Here is a 19309-nt window from a genome sequence, read left to right as displayed (position 1 = left end):
CAAAGGCTAAGTACATGAAAAGATGTTCCACATCATCAGTTGTTAGGGAAATGCAAACTATGTTAGTCTGCTCATAGTGCTATCATAAAAGACTATAGTCTGGTCCCGTAGGGGGACCCAAGCAACAGAAATGTATTTCCTTGGTTCTAGAGGCTGGAGGTCCAAGACCAGAATGCCAGTGTGGTAGGTTTTCTGAGGAGTCTCTCTTCCTGGCTTGTAAATGGCTGGTTTCTGGCTGTGTCCTCTCATGGCTTTTCTCCTGTGCACATGTGGAGATAGAGAAATTGAGCTCTCTGGTATCTTTTCTCTTAAGGACCTGAATCCTATCGGATCAGGGTCCCACTCTTATGACTTTATTTAACCTTTATTTAACTTTAATTACTTCCTTAGAGGCCCTTCGAGTTGTAAAATGCAGTCATATTTCCCACTCTGATAAAACTAGGTGCAGAGAAAGACAGGGCAGCAGAAGGAGGAGACAAAGAGAACCTCATGGATTTTTACTCTTTGTTTGCAACAGTTCCTGAAGACCAGCATCTTCACTGCAATGTGCTTGTTCAACCATTCCTTGGATTCCATGGGTCAATACATCTTTTTGCTAAAGCTAACCAGAGTTGTGCTATTGCTACCAGCAAAATACTCCTAGTATAGATGAAGCAATTGAGTGAGGCTCACAGGGATCCGTAATTACACAGCTAGGGTTTATTCCCAACACTAATTCTAAAACATATATATCTACATACACACACACTCACATGCACATACACCCCATATGTATACCATATACATATATACATATTCATCACCGGCATAGATTTAATTGGCCTGGGGAAGACTTCAAGAGAATATGATATATTCTATGCCATTCAAGTTACAAACTGTTAACCACCTGAGGACAGGAAGAGACTGGCATGTGTGTCTTTGTGCTCTAACACAGCTTGACCCCCAGGGGGCACTTGACAAATGTTTGTTGGGAAATAAAAATGAAGTCAGCTGCCAGGAAGCAGTAAGATCCCCAACCTCAGAAGTATTTGAGCAAGGACAGGTCATTGTGTGTCTGAGATGCTGTAGAAGTGACTTCTGCTCAAGAAAATAGACAGAAGATAGCCAAATCTCTCCTCCTCCTCAGAACGTGAGTTACAAGAAAACAGTGGCTTTTTCTTCCCCTTAGTCCTGGGGCATATTAGACAATATCCAAAGAGTTCATCTGGGCGGTGTTGACTCTAGGAGGAAAGACAGGAAGAAACAAAGGGAGCAGTAAACTTCAAGTCTTCCCGCACAAGCTCTCCTCTTCCAGGCTTCCTTTCATTCCAGGCCAACCACAGACACCTAGAAAGCCTCATCTGTACCAGAGGTCAACTGACCACTTACCTGCACCAAAGTGTTTTGTGGGTTCATTGGAGCACTGCTTCTCAAATTTAAAAAGTCACCCCTTGTGTTTTGTTAAAGTACAGCTTCTGAAGGGTACCTGGGTGGCTCAGTTGGTTAGGCCTCCAACTCTTGATTTCAGCTCATGTCATGATCTCAAGGTTGTGAGATTGAGCCCCACATCTGGTCCACGCTGAGTGTGGAGCCTGCTTAAGATTCTCTCTCTCCCTCTTCCTCTGCCTCTCTCCCCACCACTCTCTCCCGCTCAAAAAAAAAAAAAAAAAAAAAAAAAAAACACTTAAAATTTATTTATTTATTCATGACAGACCCAGAGAGAGAGAGGCAGAGACATAGGCAGAGGGAGAAGCAGGCGCCCCGCAAGGACCCCGATGCAGGACTCGATCCCAGGACCCCGGGATCATGCCCTGAGCTGAAGGCAGATGTTCAACCACTGAGCCACCCAGGCATCCCCCCCCTGGGTAGTTTGCATTAAATGCAGAGTTTGGAGGAATTTTTTTGAAAGAGAGTAAAGAAGACAATGAAATGTTTCCTAAGGTCAATTACTAATCAGTAACTTCAGAAAATAGATTTAGCCCTTGGGTGGGGCAGCAGGTCTGGGAGACTGGGAGGAGACCATCCTATTGGAAGCACACAGAGTTAGAAAGGAAGACCAAACACAACAGAGAATCCAACCACTGCTTTAATATTTCACAGCAAAGATGTTTCAATCATGGCCAACAGAAGTAGGGAAATGACCTTGCTCAACTTCCCCAGTTCTCTGGCTGTGTGCAAGAATTCCAGACCTTCCAGGGGCACCTGAGTTGAGCATTTGACTCTTGGTTTCAACTCAGGTTGCGGTCTCGCATCATGGGGTCAAGGCCCTCATCAGGTTCTGTGCTCAGTGCAGAATCTGCTATTAATTCCCTCTCCCTCTGCCTCCCTCACTCGTTCTTTCTCTCTCTCTCTCTCTTCCTTTCTGTCTGTCTCTCTCTCTCAAATCTTTTGTAAAAAATAATACCCTAGGCCTTCAGTCATTAATGAAGTTTCATCTCTAACCCAACATTTACAACACTCTGCCAATGTGAATTTTCAAGCTTTCAAGGTATGACCTCTGAACTCCATCTGGGCCCCCTAAAAGAACCAGGCCAATAGCCCAACAGATTGGATTGACTTGAAGGAAGTCCCACCTTCCTTCTCTCTGGATTGGCAGGAAACAGTGCAGAAGACAGAAATCTTATTGCCACAGCATAAATTTTAAGTCATGTGGCCAAAAGTTAAGATCCTGACTCTGACATTTATCTAAGTATCTTAGATTCTTGCTCTGTAACATGATAAAATAATAATACTCATCTGTCTCCCCAGTGCTATTAACATCATCAGCATTTGTAGGAGTGATTAATTAGTTGATACTCTCATGATTAAGATAATAGTTTGCATTAAATACAGAGTTTGAAAGAACTTTTTTGAAAGATGAAATTATGAAAATATTTATAAATACTCTTAGAAAAACATGAAGTAGAAGCCACTTCAAAAAAATTCTTCTATTGGGATCCCTGGGTGGCGCAGCGGTTTGGCGCCTGCCTTTGGCCCAGGGCGTGATCCTGGAGACCCGGGATCGAATCCCACATCAGGGTCCCGGTGCATGGAGCCTGCTTCTCCCTCTGCCTATGTCTCTGCCTCTCTCTCTCTCTCTCTCTGTGACTATCATAAATAAATAAAAATTAAAAAAAAAATTCTTCTATTATATGATTAGAAGTTAAGAGAAAATTTCTTAGAACAAAAATTTCTGAATATTAAATGAGTGTTCATCCTCCAGGGTAACCCTTTGACAGTTTAGACTAGTGATTCACAACTGGATTTGGGGGGACTGTTGATGGTCAGAGCCTTTTCAATTCAAACACACCCTTCCCTCCACCAAATCCTGGTCCCTTCTGCCCCATACAAATCTTTGCATCTGTTGATGCTGCTATTATGCTGAGCATTTGGGGGCTTCTTTTCTTGCTAACCTCCACCTCCAGCTGGCCCTGCAAGAAAGTTAGTCACATTACCTCCTCTTAGGCAAGCAAAACCTTCTCCAGCCTCTCAAACTCATCTTATTCACCAGATTTGGTTCCAAATAAATAGTGTTGACTATTTCCAAACAAGTTCTTCCCCTTTGAGGATATGCAAAAGAATATCCTACCAGCCTTGAGTACACTTGCTAAGAAAAACACACTTTGTTTTAAAGCAAAATTCATACGTGACTTCCTTTTCAACTTTCTAACACAGTGCTCTATGGTCCATCACCTCCAATTAATACATGGAAGCATGATCCTCAACATCACAGTTTTGGCATGGGGTCTTTGGGAAGTGATAAGGGTTAGATTAGATCATAAGGGTAGGGCCATCATGATGACATTAATGCTTTTATAAAAAGAGAAAGGGCCATGAGATCTCTCTCTTTCTCCCCCATCTCACCATTTACACTCACTAAGGAAAGGCTATGTGAGGACATAAACAGGAGATCGTAATCTGAAAACTAGGAAGTGGGTCCTCACCAGACACAGAATCTGGTCTTGGACTTTCCAACCTCGAGAACTACACGAAATAAACATTTGTTGTTCAAGTCACCAAGTTTGTGGTACTTTGTTTTAGCTACCTGAACTAAGACATAGAGTTTTCAATTATTTAATCATTCAGTGAATAAAGAGTAACTCTGACTTGACAGGGAGGCTGAGTTTGGTTCATGTATTCTCTGGATCACAGCTGTGTGTTCCTGTGGAGATGGTTTAAGTTTATTAATTAACAGCCGTCCTCTTTTTCCCTCCTACATACAGGGTATAGGGTTTCTAAGAGCTTTTGAGAGATTTATTTTTATCCTTCGAGTGGATAAAAGACATTAATGAAACCATTTGAGACTTCAGGGACTGGGCTCCACCCACAGAAGCCAAGAGGAGGCAAGCATGAGTGACTGTTGATTATTAAATGTCCTCTTAGCAAAGGAGCATCACCAGACTGGGCTGATGGGCATTTAAGTGTGTGGAAAGTAGGGAAAGTACCATATATGCATTATGTATAAAGAGTCACCCCAGTTTCCTTACACAAAACAATTAATGAAATCACTTTGTGAAAATGTAGACCTTCCCCTCCCCCACTCAACTACCAGCTGGTCCAGCCCTTGAACATATAGCACCACGTTATGATGGCTCTAACAATTTGGGTCAGCACAATGTTTAAACTCTTAAGTGGAACCACTAATCTCCATTAATCTGACTGTAAAGATGAGACATAATGCTTAATACAAAAGCATAAGAGTTGGTAATGCATGTTCCTCTGATAGGCTGCCTTAATACATACCAACTCCTGCCCAAAGGGCAGGGTCTTTGGGATTGTATCTGACCATTCAAAATCTATTCCTGAACCTGCCTGGAAATCTCTTCATGCAAGAGGACAAGGATCTAAGGGGAGCTTCCACAATGATGCTCATAAAGACATTCATTCTGTGGAACTTCTGACACTCCAGACCTCCACCCACTACCATCCCCTCTTCCAAATGGTCAGCTCAACAGTGAATGGGTGCTGAATTTGGGGCTTGACAGAGCTGTGACCGTGTTACTAGTTCAGATGACTATAGGCTGAATGGAGTAGTGGACAGAGTAGATGATTCACATGTATGTGACACTCACCATGGCTAACACATGAGGGAAACACAATGGAGTTCTCTTCCTGGTAAGGAGTACTTTGGGACTTTAGGAAACCCCAACTTATAGAATAAGCGCTTTCCCCATCTTTCCTTATTCCTACTTTCCCCATCTTTCCTTATCCCTACTGCATCTTCTGCTGGGTCTATTTCTCAAACTATAGTCCTGAACCACCTGCAGAAAAATCACTGAAGCCGTGGTTAAAAAGTGACATTCTGAACCCCTCCCCCAGACCTACCTAATCAGAATCTCTCAGGAGGAGACTCAAGAAAACCACGTTTTAAACAAACTCTACCAGTGAGCCTTAAACACAAAACGTTAGAACCACTAAGTTTTGTAAAGCTATCATAGGAACCCAGCTGAAGAATGGCTGTGTATGAGATCATCTAACCCTGGCACAGTTATTGTGGACCAGAAATTTCCATGGTGTGATTCCCGGGCAAATTATTTTTTTTTCTTTTTAAAGATTTTATTTATTTATTCATGAGAGTCACAGAGAGAGAAAGGCAGAGACACAGGCGGAGAGAGAAGCAGGCTCCATGTGGGGAGCCTGATGTGGAACTCCAGGATCACACCCTGAGCGGAAGGCAGACCTCAACCTCTGAGACACCCAGGCGTCCCTCCCAGACAAATTCTTAAAGCAAAAGTTACACATATCAAATAAAAAAATACGTACAGAATTAGGACACAGAAAGGTGATGACATCAGTTTTTGGTAGCCACCGTGACTGTGTTTTCCCTTTTGTTGTCTTGCAATAATCATAGCTAAAATTCATTGAGTGCTTCAGATGTGCCCAGTGCTCCATATATATTAACTCATTAAATTCTCATAACAATCCTATAAATAGAACTTTAACTATTAGTACTCATGGGAGAACAATGAAAGCTTTAGAGAGGGGTGACATTTAATTAGGCTATGGAAGATTGGTGGGATTATATCATTTTCTACATCTTACTTATTAATACAGCTACCACCAGGCAAGATCAGCACGGCCTTTCTTTTTTTTTAAGATTTTTTTTTTTTTTTATGATAGTCACACACAGAGAGAGAGAGAGAGAGAGAGGCAGAGACACAGGCAGAGGGAGAAGCAGGCTCCATGCACCGGGAGCCCGATGTGGGATTCGATCCCGGGTCTCCAGGATCGCGCCCTGGGCCAAAGGCAGGCGCCAAACCGCCGCGCCACCCAGGGATCCCCAGCACGGCCTTTCTATGCCAAAGTTTCCACCACTAACTCCGTAAAAAGGAGGGAGAACAATAGCTAGGTTAATGTTGGTGGCTACTGACACCATGAATTCTAAGGCTGACTCTTTATATAAGTTCCTAAATTTGTAATTATCTACTGAGAACTCTTATCCTAACCCAAAGAATAACTCCTTTCATGGAATTTCAAGATGCTGGCTGCCCACTTTATACATAGCTAAAGCCACATCTGTTCTGTTTTCTGACGAACTTAAGCTGTGCCAGAAGCCAGAAAAATCAAGGCTTAAATCATGAACATGAGAATCCAGATCATTCCTACAAGATTCTCTTCTAAGGTAGCTATAGTCTTTAACTGCCAATCCCAGTACCTATCCCCGATGTCAGATGACAGCCCCACCCTTCTGGTAACAGCCCCCAAACCAGGAGCTCTGAGATAGATTAGTGACGCTCCATCCTCTTGGCCACGTTGGGACAGCAGCCACAGTGACCAGGGATAGGTTTATGGCCCAACACAGAGTCAATCAGAACCCCCTCCTGGAGTTTTTCTGGTTAGGAAATACTAAAAAGTTGTGAATCTAGGGCTTCTGGTGGCCATGTTCCCTATCCTACAGAGAAATCTGTCTGCATTGAAGAGTGAAATCAAACAGGAATGAGATAGACAAAGATGGAAGGAAAAAGAGGAACTGACTGCCATCTTTTGAGTACCTGAGGCCATCTCCAGTACTGCCCTGTGCTCAGTTATGTGACAGAGGCCAATAAACTTCCCCTTGGATATTCACACTAGCTCAAGATGCATTTCTTGACGTGGTTAACTTATCACCAAAAAATTTCCAACTCATGAGATATGTCTCACTCGCCTTTTAATTCAATATCCCATGGACACAAGAATAGAAAATAACTTGCATTAGCATTGATGTTTGGTGTTCAGCCATTTGTTCACATGTGCATTCATCCTGTGAATGTTCCATATGTGCCATGTGATGAGCACTTTGACAAGACACTGAGGACACAGGGGCAAACCAAATGGTCCTTGTGAAACTTATAGTCCAAACAATCACAAAAATAAATGTTTAAGTTGCAAGTAAGTTAAATGCTACAAAAGATAATGATAACAGGAATCCAGTATACTGGGGAATAGGAGTGGGAGCAGAGAAGTCTCCTCTACAAGAGTGGCTTTTGATATTACTACTGAAATCTAAAGGATGAGTAGGAACCATCTGGGGAATGACTGGCTTGTGAGCTTCCTAGCAGAGGAAACTGTACTGTGAAACCCTCAAGACTTGAAAGAAACACAAAAGGAGCAGAAGAGGATAGTGTTTGAAGTGGAATGAGATCAAAATAAGACTGAAGGGACAAGTAAGGGGACAAGACTCATGGATGATAGGATATGTGGATGATCTTTGGCAGCCTTTGGAAGGTTCTAGATAGGAGGATGATGTAAGTGGGTTACATTTTAAGAGGATGGCTCTGGCGGCTTTAGGAGGTACAAAGAGGCAATAGTGGGCACAGCAGGAGAGTAAGAAGGTGATACCAGCCACCCAGGCAGGAGACGAATATGGCTTGGATCAAACTGGTCACTGGGATAAGTAGATTTAAGACTTATTTAAAAGACAGAACAGAATGTGATATTGATCTGCTACAATGAGGGGAGAAGATGACTCCAGTTTCTGGCATGAGCAACTGAGTAATTTGTGATACCACTGATTGATCTGAGAATGCTGGAAAAGGAGTAGGTTTTGAGGGGAGGAGAATCTAAGTTCAATGTAAGAAAATTTCATCTTAAGATGACTGTGAGACATCAAATGGAAACAGCCAATGGGCAAATGTATGCATTATCTCACTTGAAACAACAGATTGATGTGACAGGTTTTACTGTACTCATTTTTCAGGTAAGGAAAGTAAATTTGCCTAATCTACACATCAACTTAGGTGAATTATTGGGAGTAGAACCTAAATTCTCTACAACTTAATCCAAGTATTTTCAGTGAGCCATGCTGAGTCCTTCTACATCTGACTGATTAAACAAACCAAAAATAACATAATAGGATAGGAGACTTTGGCAGACGAGGCATCACGTCAATCCAAAGTTCTGTGATACCAGTATTGTGCTGTCCAACATGTGGTGTCAGCCTGACCACCTAGCAAGGCATATAGAATCCATCCTTGTACTTCATATTGCCGACAATCAGTCTTCCACTGAGAAGTGAGTGCCCAGCTCCACTGGGGTTTAAAGCTTCATCTGGGCTTCACATTTATACCAAACACTGTAACCATTATTGGTAAAAACTGTCAAAATACATTCATTCTAATCATGAGAAGGAAACTATTTCTCAAATTAGTTGTTTTACCAACAGCACCTACCAGCTATATATCCAGATGAAAGAGACAAGTGGAGTTTTGTTTAAAAAAAAAAATCAATAGATTGGCTCTTATGGAAGTCATTAATGCAAACTTTAGCGAGAGAGCCTGATTTTTCATTCCTGGTTGGCATTCCATAAAAAAAAAAAAAAAAAAAAAAAAACTGTTGCACTGAGTCTCTAAACAAATCTATGATTAATAATCATATTCGCATTGCCTGTCAATGTTCCTTGGTCCACTGACTGGAAAGGAAGGGACATGTGTGGTTCAGAGGAGAAGCTAAAACTGGCTGCGCAGGGGAGGGCCAACCTGGGCTGGACCCGTATGTGGAAGGTGCTACTTCAGATTCTTCATCAGGGGTACAAGATACTAAAAGCAATATTTGCAAAAAGCTCAACATGGTGCTACACTCAGTCTTTTGACATGACCCTAGTGTAAAGTTCCTAACAAAAGGAAGAGTACCTTGGGGATGGGGCCACTTGTTTTCCATCTTTGTGGCAACTCTTCCTACCCCAGCCCCAAATTCAGTAGCTTGTGCATGGGAAGGAAGCATGTGAGCAGCAAGGGTGAGAGGCCCTGGGAAGGGTTTTATGGCAGATGCTGATGTTTTTGCCCTATCTACTATTATATAGTATAGTGAACTTTTTCTAGCCCTTAAATCGATTTTTATGGATTTCTGACTTTTTGCATGGGAGCTAGCCTTGATTTCACTCCTAAACAGAACTTGCCAACCAAAAACCCCAACTGGCACTTACAGTGAGAAAATAGTTTTGAATTTCTTAGTTGGTCTCAGATAATGAAGCTGGAGTTTCCTACCACACAGAAAATGTAGGAAGCTTTCCAGAACTTTATGTGCTTAACCTGGTTTTGGTTCTAGTAGCACCAGTCTTGCCATACTTGAGACTGATCTGGCCTTTGAGCTTGCAGCACTTCTGGAGGAACCAGCTGGGTGTTCTCTGGCTCTCCCTGGGGAAGTCACATCATGCCCATGTGGGGGCAAACCAGGAATCAGGATACCTGGAGTCTAGTACCCTCTGTCACTTCCTCAGTATGGGGCCTTGGACAAGCTGTTCCATCTCTCTGTACCTCAGTCTCTTTATCTAGCAGGGCACATGACCTAGAGACAGTCTCTGAAATCCTTTCCAGAGGTAAAACTCTATGGATCATTTATTAGTTAAAAAGCACTCTTCTCATACATTTCCAATGAGAATTCTATATCACATGCTACAGAGAGAAGTAAGAGAAAGATGTCACTTCAGGAATTAAAATGCACATGCAGACAAGTGGGGCAGCTCACAGCAGCCCCTAAGCCACGGTCAACCATCTTTGTCTGCATTTAACTCCACTCTGTGAGTGTGTGAGCTCAGGTATTAAAGAGGCAGCTGGTAAGGACCCTCTAGGGAACTCCCACAGTGAGGTCCCAGGTGCTTCCCTCATGGCCCTGCCAAGGTTGAGTTAAGAATTCTCCAGGTAGGAACTCTTCTGAGATTATTTTCTGCTTAAGTTTTTGGAAAGTTTCCCCTGAGAAACCATGCTCTAGGAAATGGACAGCCATACTGGGGAGGGGGGTTCTACTGAACTATTTCTGATGAGGTAAAATTTGTCCTGATGGGAGCACCTCTGCAGCTTCAATCTCCCCCTGAATTCCACTCCCAGCTCCACAGGAACACTCTCCCCACCCTACCTCTTAGAACAGGAGTCCCCAAAGGAGAGGGGCTCTGTTTGTTTAAAAAAAAAAAAAAAAAAAAAAAAAAAAAAAAGCCGTTCTCTCGGACATTAATCATGCCTCTAAGAGCGTTTATTAATGCCCTGTCAATTGTTCAGAGTGAAGGCAGCCTGTCAGCTGTCCTCCCTCCCCGTTAGCTGTGTGCAAACACTGGTGATTAAGCGCCAGATTTAACATCCTCATGAATATTTAAGAGGCTGTTTTTGAAAGTTTCCTGTCCTTTTACACTAATAGCCCCATTAAAACCTGTTTACAAGCCAGTCAAGAGAGTAACTGCATGCACTTAAAACATGAGAGTACTCCCCCAAGAGGGGCACATGACCATGTGAGGATCAATACACGGCTTAAAGTAAGACTGTCTGCCCACCCCCAGTGGAGCCCAGCCCCACCAGAGCCACAGAAAGGAGTTGGAAAAATCCCAACTTGTTAATTAGGCCAATGAGAGGGTTGTGGGGGAGCAAGCCCTGCTCCTGGGCTACCTGCTGCCCTATGTGGGGTGACCCCAGCTCCAGAGACTTTCCAGAAGTTGCCCAAAAAATGTCAACAGCAGCAGGAAGTTTGTCTTTGGGCCTGCTCATGTCCTAAATGTGGCCTTCCTGACTCTACTCCCAGCCCTGGACCCTTCCTCTGTTCCGTGACCCATCAGATGAATCTCCTGTGATGAGTTAATCAAATCTTAAGGAAAGGAAGATAATGAGACTCCAAAGGGATGAGAGGCAAATTTGTGAGGAAGATATTGGGAATGGCACAGTGTCTCTTTTCTGCACAGCAGAGGCTGACTCTTCCATCAGCACCTGAAGATGACTTTCCTGTAGTTGGGGAAGACAGAAGTATGGAAAACCACTTCCTCTCATAACAACCTGATGTTTTCTCCTTCTGAGGAGAAGAATAAATGTGCTAGTGAAACTAGGACAGCCCAAGGGCACCAGGTACACCTCTGTTCCCAGCCCTGGCAAGTAACACTCCCCAAGATGGCAGGTGCATGGAGGGACCTCTCTTACTCCAGATGGGGGAAACTCTCCAACACTAGGTCTGCTTCCCCACCCATTCCCTGGGTCTGTGCTGAAAAAGTCTAAGAATCCCCCTGAGAGCAAGGAGACAAGCCCCAAAACTCACCATCTGAATTCTTAGTGTTCTTTGCAAAGTTCACATATGGAGCATCTCATGTTCCAACCACATCATGGAGTCCCCTCCACATACAGATGAGGACTGCTCTGCTTTCTGACACAGTGCCTGGCCCAGAGATGAATTTTCCTTTCTTTTATAATGAAACACTATGCATACAAGGAAAACTTTTCAGCAGCAGATGAAAAATTTTTGTTTTTACATTCTACAAACACTTGTTCTTGTCAGACCCTAATTTTTGTTAATTTGATGAATACAAATTGGATCTAATTTTTTTAATGTCCATTTTACTGATTACATATAATATTAAAATATTATCATACATATAAGCTTTAGTATATTCTTACAGAAGATAATAAGGTTGTAGCAGTACTCACTGATCTGGAACATAGTCATCTGGAAATATCCTGTCTCTGGAGATTCTACAAGAAGCAAAATTTAAGCCAAAAGGCTTTTGAGCAGCTAAAATAAATACTGCAAGATCTGTGCACTAAAATTTTAGCATTTACTCAACAGGCCTGTATTTCAGCAGATTAATGAAATTTTTAATATAATTCTAATAAATCTAACTCTTTGTTTCTGTAGTCAATTAGAAAGAAGAAGGAGGGAAAAAAAAGAAAGAAGGATTGCTAGAGAGAGACACGTTGATGGTGGGAAGAAATCACAGCTCCGGACACTGAGTGAGAACAAACATCCTCAGAAAGCGAGTCAAGATCCCCCAACAGCACAGCACCCCAGGTCACTTATTATTCCAGGGCAAAGAGCTTTCCACACTCCACAGGTCCCTAGTTGTCAATAAGAAAGTAATAAGCTATAATACCATGTGCATAATGAAGTAGGGAAGCGTGTGACACTATTCTTTTAAAAGTCCATCTATCAGAGTTAAAATTTCTTTAGGTTGGAGCTTAAAGAGCTAAGCCTTCAGCTATCCAGAAATGCATCTCCAGAATGACTCATTTATCCTCTGCTTTTTTGTCTTTTATCTATTCGTATTTCGTGTTTCCATCAAAGATCATTCAAAAAATTGGAGGGGTGCCTGAGTGGCTCAGTCGGTTAAGCATTAGACTCTTGATTTTGGCTCAGGCCACGATCTTGAGTGGGAGGGGACGGGGGTCATGGGATGGAGCCCTGAGCCAGGCTCCATGTCAACAAAGGGTCTGCTTGAGATTCTCTCTCTCTCTCCCTCTGCCTATCCCCCTGCTCATTCTCTCTCTCTCTCTCTCTCTCTCTCTCTTCAAAATAAATAAATAAACCTTTAAAAAAAGGAAGACTTGAGACGAATTTGTAAACTAGGAAGACAGGTTGACACACTAAGAAGCTGATTTCACTGCTTTACAAGCAATGATGTGCTGGGGTTGGGCCACTGGGGCACCAAGGACCCGAGGGTTGCATTTTCAGGGATTTTGTGAGCTAATGTTCAACACAGCCATTATTAGACAATGAGTTATATAAACTTGGAATCAAATAAATTATACTGAAAACAGAGGTAATAAGTCATCAAAACTCATCACTTCTTGATCAGTTTCCTAGACTTTACTCTGTCTATACCCTGGCAGCTGTTTGTGTCTATTGTCTCTGTGTGGAAACAATGCCTCACTGTGGTGGACCACTGCCCATCTGGCTAAACCCCACATTTAGTGACGTTACCTTGGCAGCTTAAAATGGCCATGGTGGGAGCATTTACACCACAGAAATTGGCAAACGCTACAAATAGAGTTTGTTCATTTCCCCCCTCAAGAGGTGGTTGTTAAGCATTTGCCAATACGTCACTGTTTATAGGCTATTGAGCATTTAAGTACGAGTGGGGGAAAGTTGCTGTACAGCGAAGAAGAGTGATGGATTGGTTTTCGGTGACCTACATGCCTGTCCTGTCTCTGTTTCTAACTATATGATCTCAGGCAAGTGACCTGCTCCCTCAGAGCCTCCCTTCCCCCACCTGTCAAAGGGGAAGATTCAACTAGCCAATCTCAAGGGCCCCTTCTGGTTATAGCACTATCTGATCTATGATGCCCCATTTACTTTTATTTTATTCTTTTAAGTTTTCATTTTAATTCTGGTTAGTTAACATACAGTGTTATATTAGTTTCAGGTGAATAACATAGTAAGTTAACACTTTCACACATCACCCTGTGCCTCATTTACTGTTAGGTTCAGCTAGCTTGGAGGTAACATATGTTGGCCCTTGGCCAATGGGAGGCAAGGAGTTTAGATATCCAGCAACTCCTCTCCTTTTTTCAAATGTTTCCCAGAAGAACGTGATGGTAACCATGGTAAAGTAGCCAAAAGGACCCAGACCAGATGAAATCAGATCACAGAGCATGAGGGACCTGCTTACTTTCACTGCAACTTGCCATTAACACTGGCAGTGCCATTTCTGAGAATCCATGCATTCTCTAAATAATATAAGCCTCAAGAAATCCTATAACTGTTCAGTGCTATGATCCAGAGACTGTCAGAGTGATGTCCTGGAAAATGAAAAGGCTTTGGAGTCAGAAGATCTGGCTTTTGGTTCATGACATCCCAATTTGCTTCTACTGCTTATATAAGGCCAAACTAGCCTCCTCCACACCACAGTTTCCAATTAAATGTGAACAATTGCTGGTCATACAGATTGAGTGCAACCTTTCTGGAGAGACATTTGGGTGGTACTTATTCAAAGCAAGTTGTTTATCATATGGCTCAGCAACAGTTCTCTGGAGTTTGTATCCCAAAGAAATTCTCACTCAGGCCCATCACCAGTGGTGAAGATGTTTGTGTGTACAGAGCTGGAGGCCATCAAGGTTTCCACTAGGGGACGTGGATGAATAAAACATGATGGACCTATACCATGGAGTATTATGCAGCATTTAGAGGTAGGGGGGTAGATATATATAGCAATTTGGATCACTCCTGAAAACATAGTGTAGAGTGAAAAAAACAAAGCAGAGTGAGATCTACAGAATATTACCACTTATGTAAATGAAAACTGCATACACATTTTACATGTGCACATATAAATAACAAGGTAAACATGAGACACATTTAGAATGATTGCTTGTGTGGAAGAAGGGAAATGTGAGTGGCAGAGAGTAATAAGAGGGAATGGATTGATTAATTAATTATTAAGACAAGAGAAGGGCAGGGTATAAACTGTAGATGCTAGTGTGCCATGTGCCATGTGCTGAGAAATATGATTAACTCAGCCCTCTGAACCTAAGCCCAATAAAAAATAATGTAAATTGTAATAATCCTTTCCCTACCCCACACAGCTTTTGTGAGGGTCATATAGATAATATACGTGAAAATTATTTACAAACCATGAAATGCTACTCAGATATGTAATTAGTATCATCATCTTTACAGAGCAGCTGAGAAATAGTCAAGGGGAACTAAAGAAAAAAAAATCAAGATATATGCAAAGGGTCTGATCTTTCTGTCTTAAGTTTGACTATTAAGGTTAAAAATCCCTTAATTAAATGTGCTTCTGTAAATTACACGTGTTTAGATAAAAATTATGGTCAGTCTTAATTCTTCTTCTGGGTAACATATTTGTGTAGACACTGCTGATTGCTTCTTTCCTTAGGGATATGGTACCCTACTATTTTTCCCTTAGCCTTTATTCCCAAAGATCAACAGTGATTAGTCCAAGATGAGCCCAGTAGTGCCACTTCCAATGCAAGTGAGTGCCTTAGTTAGGGGCATGGCACTCAGTTTTGGTAAAAGATATGAAAGGGGAGTTTTGCTTAGAGAGATCTCCTGGAAGAAATTTTTCCCTGTTAGAAAAGGAGAGAGAGACAGAGAGATACGGTTGAGGGCTTCCATTTCCTCTTCCCTTGAAGCATGAGTTCTTGAAGATTTGCTCTCTGCCGCTCAGGCAGCCACCTGTGATCTTGTGGCAAGAAGTCTAAGAACCAAAAGCTAACAATCTGGGGTTGAGTGACATTAAAAAAAGAACCTGGATCCTAGATGACACCAGATGGTCGAGCTACCATACCAAATCTAAAACTGTCCAGACTTCTAGCCATTTGAGTTCATTAAATGTCTTTTTTATATTAGCAGTGGCTATACATTAGGTACTGTTAGCCAGATGTTATTGGCCACCAAACACTTCCTGACTGGCATATTTAACCTGGCCCATCCCAAAGAAGAGATCTCCATTTCCTATGCATGTTATAGATAAAACATCTTCCTCTTCCCAGCTTCCCAACATTATCCTACTTGTTATATTTGGCAACCTCTACAGAAGGGGAGAGCTAACGTAAGTGGAAAAAAACCTGGGCCTCTGTTTGGAATGTCAGGAATTCTGAAAAGGTACCACCTACCCAATTTTAACTCTAAAGCCAAAGATGATGAGAAATGCCCGGTAAGAAGTGATCATGGGCAAATGTGTGGGCTGGAGAGGAGAAGACATGAAGCTGCATGAGAACTGCTTTGAAGTTTTCTAAGACCTGGGTGTAGAAGAGGACCTAGGCTATTGTGTGTTGTCCCACTGGACCCCTGGGGGAAAGTTAAGGGAGATGAGTTTTAGCTTAATACTTCTAATTAGAGTTGCCCAACTCCCAGACACCTTCTCCTATATGGCTTCTGGACCCACAACAAAGCATTATATTATAATTTATGTTATATAGCAAGTCTTTAAGGTCCAATCCAAGTCCAAGAGTCTAAAATTACATAATCTTCTTTAAAAATGCAAATTATCTTCAAGGTCAAAATTTAGTGAATACAAGTGAAGGCAGAGGCCCTTGATGGAGGTAACCATGCACAGTAGAGAATCTAAGGCTATTGAAGTTTATATTCCAACTCTGCATCTTTGGAGAAAAGAAGATATGATCATTTCCTTTAAAAGTTAAAATCAGAATTATTATATGATCCAGCAATTCCACTTCTGCATAAATACCCAAAATGATAAAGACAGAAACTCAAAGAGATAGTCACACAACCATGTCCATAGCAGCATTATTTATAATATCCAATAGATGGAAGCCACTCAAAGCCACCTATAAGCAAAATATGGTCTATACCTACAATGGAATATTATTCAGTCTCAAAAAGGATGAAAATTCTGACACATGCTACAACATGAACAAACCTTGAGAGTGTTATAAGCCAGTCACAAAAAAGACAAATGCTATGTAATCCCACTTACATGAAGTAGCAAGAAGAGTCAAATTCACAGAGCTGGAAAGTAGAATGGTGGTTGTCACTGTTGTTTAATGGGTACAGACTTTCAGTTTCACAGGATGAAAAGAGTTCTGGAGATTGGTTGCACAATAACATGAGTATACTTAACACTATTGAACTGTGTATTTAAAAAGGTTAAGATGATAATTTTATGTTATGTGTACGTTACCACAATTTTAAAAAGAAAGAGAAAAAAGAAGTGGTTGTTAGGCATTTGTATAGCCCTCAGACCCAGGAGATCTTTTCTCCACAGTCTTGGATGCGAGGATCCCACTCCCTCTATACCCAGAACAAAGGCAGCAAGGAGGAAGAGGAGGTAGGTACAGTCACTGCTCAGAATCTCTGCCCAGAAACTAGCCCTGCTTTGAGGGAGTCATCATCTCCCTCCTACAAATTGCACTGCCCTGATTCCTGCTGTAGCCCAGTTGGGGAAAATGATTTTGCCTGTGATCATTAGTGACATTAATGACATTCACATTAGTGACAGCCAAGACCAGAACCCTCAGAGTTTCAAGAACTGACCCCTCACTCACAGGTAGTTTGGTGGAAGTATTATTTAGCACTGCTAAAGAACTTCATATTTGCAAAGTGCTTTATGCCCATCTATTATTCATGCAGTAATGAGAATACTTAGATTGCACCTTTTCTCCAAGGAGCTCAAAGCACTTTGTAAATGTTAACTCATTCACCCCCTATGTCCCAGTGGGACAGACAGAAATCCTCACCCCTTGGCTCTGCACTTGGTAAAGAGTAAGCCCAGCAAAGGCAGCAGTTGTGATGGAAAGCAGGCTCAGAACCAGGAACCTCCAAGTTCCTGTCCCCTCATTGTCTTCTATCTATCTAAACGGTATTCCTGCTATTGAAATAAAAGCCCTAGAATCCAATGGGATAGTTCTCTGAGGCTGAACAGCATGTATGATGGCAGAGGAAAAGAACTTAATTCGTTAGGAAGGGGAAGAGAAAGGTAATCAGGCTTTCTAGCCATGTAACAGCCAACATTTGCTGAGTGTTCATGATGCACCAGATTCACAACCCCTAAGTCACTCTCTTAAATCTTCATCTTACTCCTGTGGTTGAGTAATGATCATCCACCTTCTTCATAGAAGGAAACTGGGCTGGGAGAGGTTATGAAGGCTTTCTGAAGGCCACTCTGGACAGTGGCAGGCAGCACTGTGACTAGAATCCAGGTCGAACTCCAGGACTTGTGCTCTAAAGCCACATGTGAAACTCCTTTTTCCCAGTGTGAAGGGATAATCATGCCAGAATCTATTACTCAGTAATGTTACAAAATCCCATCCTTGGAAAAGCTACCTACTGAAGTCAATAAGGAGGGAGAGAGATGAAGGAAGACCTTCCAAAAGGACGTTCTCACCCTTTTCTCTGACATCCCATCACCTGGGACTTGCATCTAGCATAGCATGAGCCATGTCACAAGATAGCTACTCACAAGGTTGTAAGCTCTGTATCTCTGTCATCTTTACATCTCTAGCACTAAGCCCAGTATGCATTTGTGGCAGCAGAGGGAAGACAAGACTTTGATACAGGCCTTAACGCATATCTGAACCAATTGTTGATAATTTAATGATTTTACATTTTAAGCTATTGATGTGGGTCATAAGTTTCATTTTGAAATTTCACTCTCTACCCCCTCATCTTCCACAAATACGGAACAACTGATCAACAGAGAGTATTGAGTACCTGCAGCATGACCGGGATGTGGGGTGTACTAAAGATATCGACGAGGTGGTCTGTCTTTATCCTCCCAGAGTTTATATTCCAGTTAAAGTCATGAAGGTAGCTTTGCGCAGTGGCAGCATCGTAGCCAATGAGGTTTATCCGAGGCACGATTGTTGCTAATTAAAGTCATGATGGTAACACACAAGAGGCAATTAATGAATGACACAAGTTAAATGTACATGCTAAACTGTGGTTTAGACCTGAGAGCCTTGGGCAGTTGAGACCAGGGAAGACTTCATGGAGAAAGTGGTACTTGAGCAAGCCATAAGAAGATGGGCAAGCATGGCAGGGAGAATAGAAGACTTTCCCACTGAGAGGACATTTGGAGCTGAGATAGGGCAATGAGCGTGAGCTGTGCGCTAGAGGAGGAAAAGCCCAGGGGCGGTGGGAGGAGGTGGGGGTGGGCATTACAAAGGTTTTTCTCTACCAGTCACAGATGTTTCCAGAATTCCTTGAAAACCAGCCATTGGCATGGAATGTGCAAAAAGCTGTCCAGCATTAACCCTGGTTCCAAGGAATCATTTCTCTACCCCCTTTGTTCACTTAACAAAAAAAGGAGTAGGGCTTTAAACTGGAGTGTCCTCTTTTAATGAATACCAACTCACGGGGGTTCATGACTTGAGTCAGAAAACCTGGCAATCCATGAAGGAGCAATGCATTCTGAACAATATTAGAACTTCCTAGTACTGCAGTAATATGAACTTCAACCACTGACTAAAGACTGCTCCATGAATTAGCAGTAGTCATAGAAGTCTAAGAACAAATATCCCAGGTATTTTTAAAAATATTTTATTTATTTATTCATGAGAGACACACAGAGAGAGTGAGGCAGAGACACAGGCAGAGGGAGAAGCAGGCCCGATGCGGGACTCGATCCCAGGACTCCAGGATCATGCGCTGGGCCAGAGGCAGGCGCTAAACCGCTGAGCCCCCCAGGGATCCCCTATCCCAGGTATTA

The 19309-nt window shown here is 42.3% G+C and overlaps 1 pseudogene; it reads left to right on the top strand.

Moving 5' to 3' along the window:
* The first annotated feature begins 18410 nt into the window (after positions 1 to 18410).
* Positions 18411 to 18523, top strand: LOC144316635 (U4 spliceosomal RNA; annotated as a pseudogene).
* Positions 18524 to 19309: the final 786 nt, after the last annotated feature.

This window comes from Canis aureus, chromosome 6 (assembly GCF_053574225.1).
Source record: "Canis aureus isolate CA01 chromosome 6, VMU_Caureus_v.1.0, whole genome shotgun sequence".
Taxonomy (NCBI): domain Eukaryota; kingdom Metazoa; phylum Chordata; class Mammalia; order Carnivora; family Canidae; genus Canis; species Canis aureus.
This window is presented reverse-complemented; position numbering and strand designations above follow the sequence as displayed.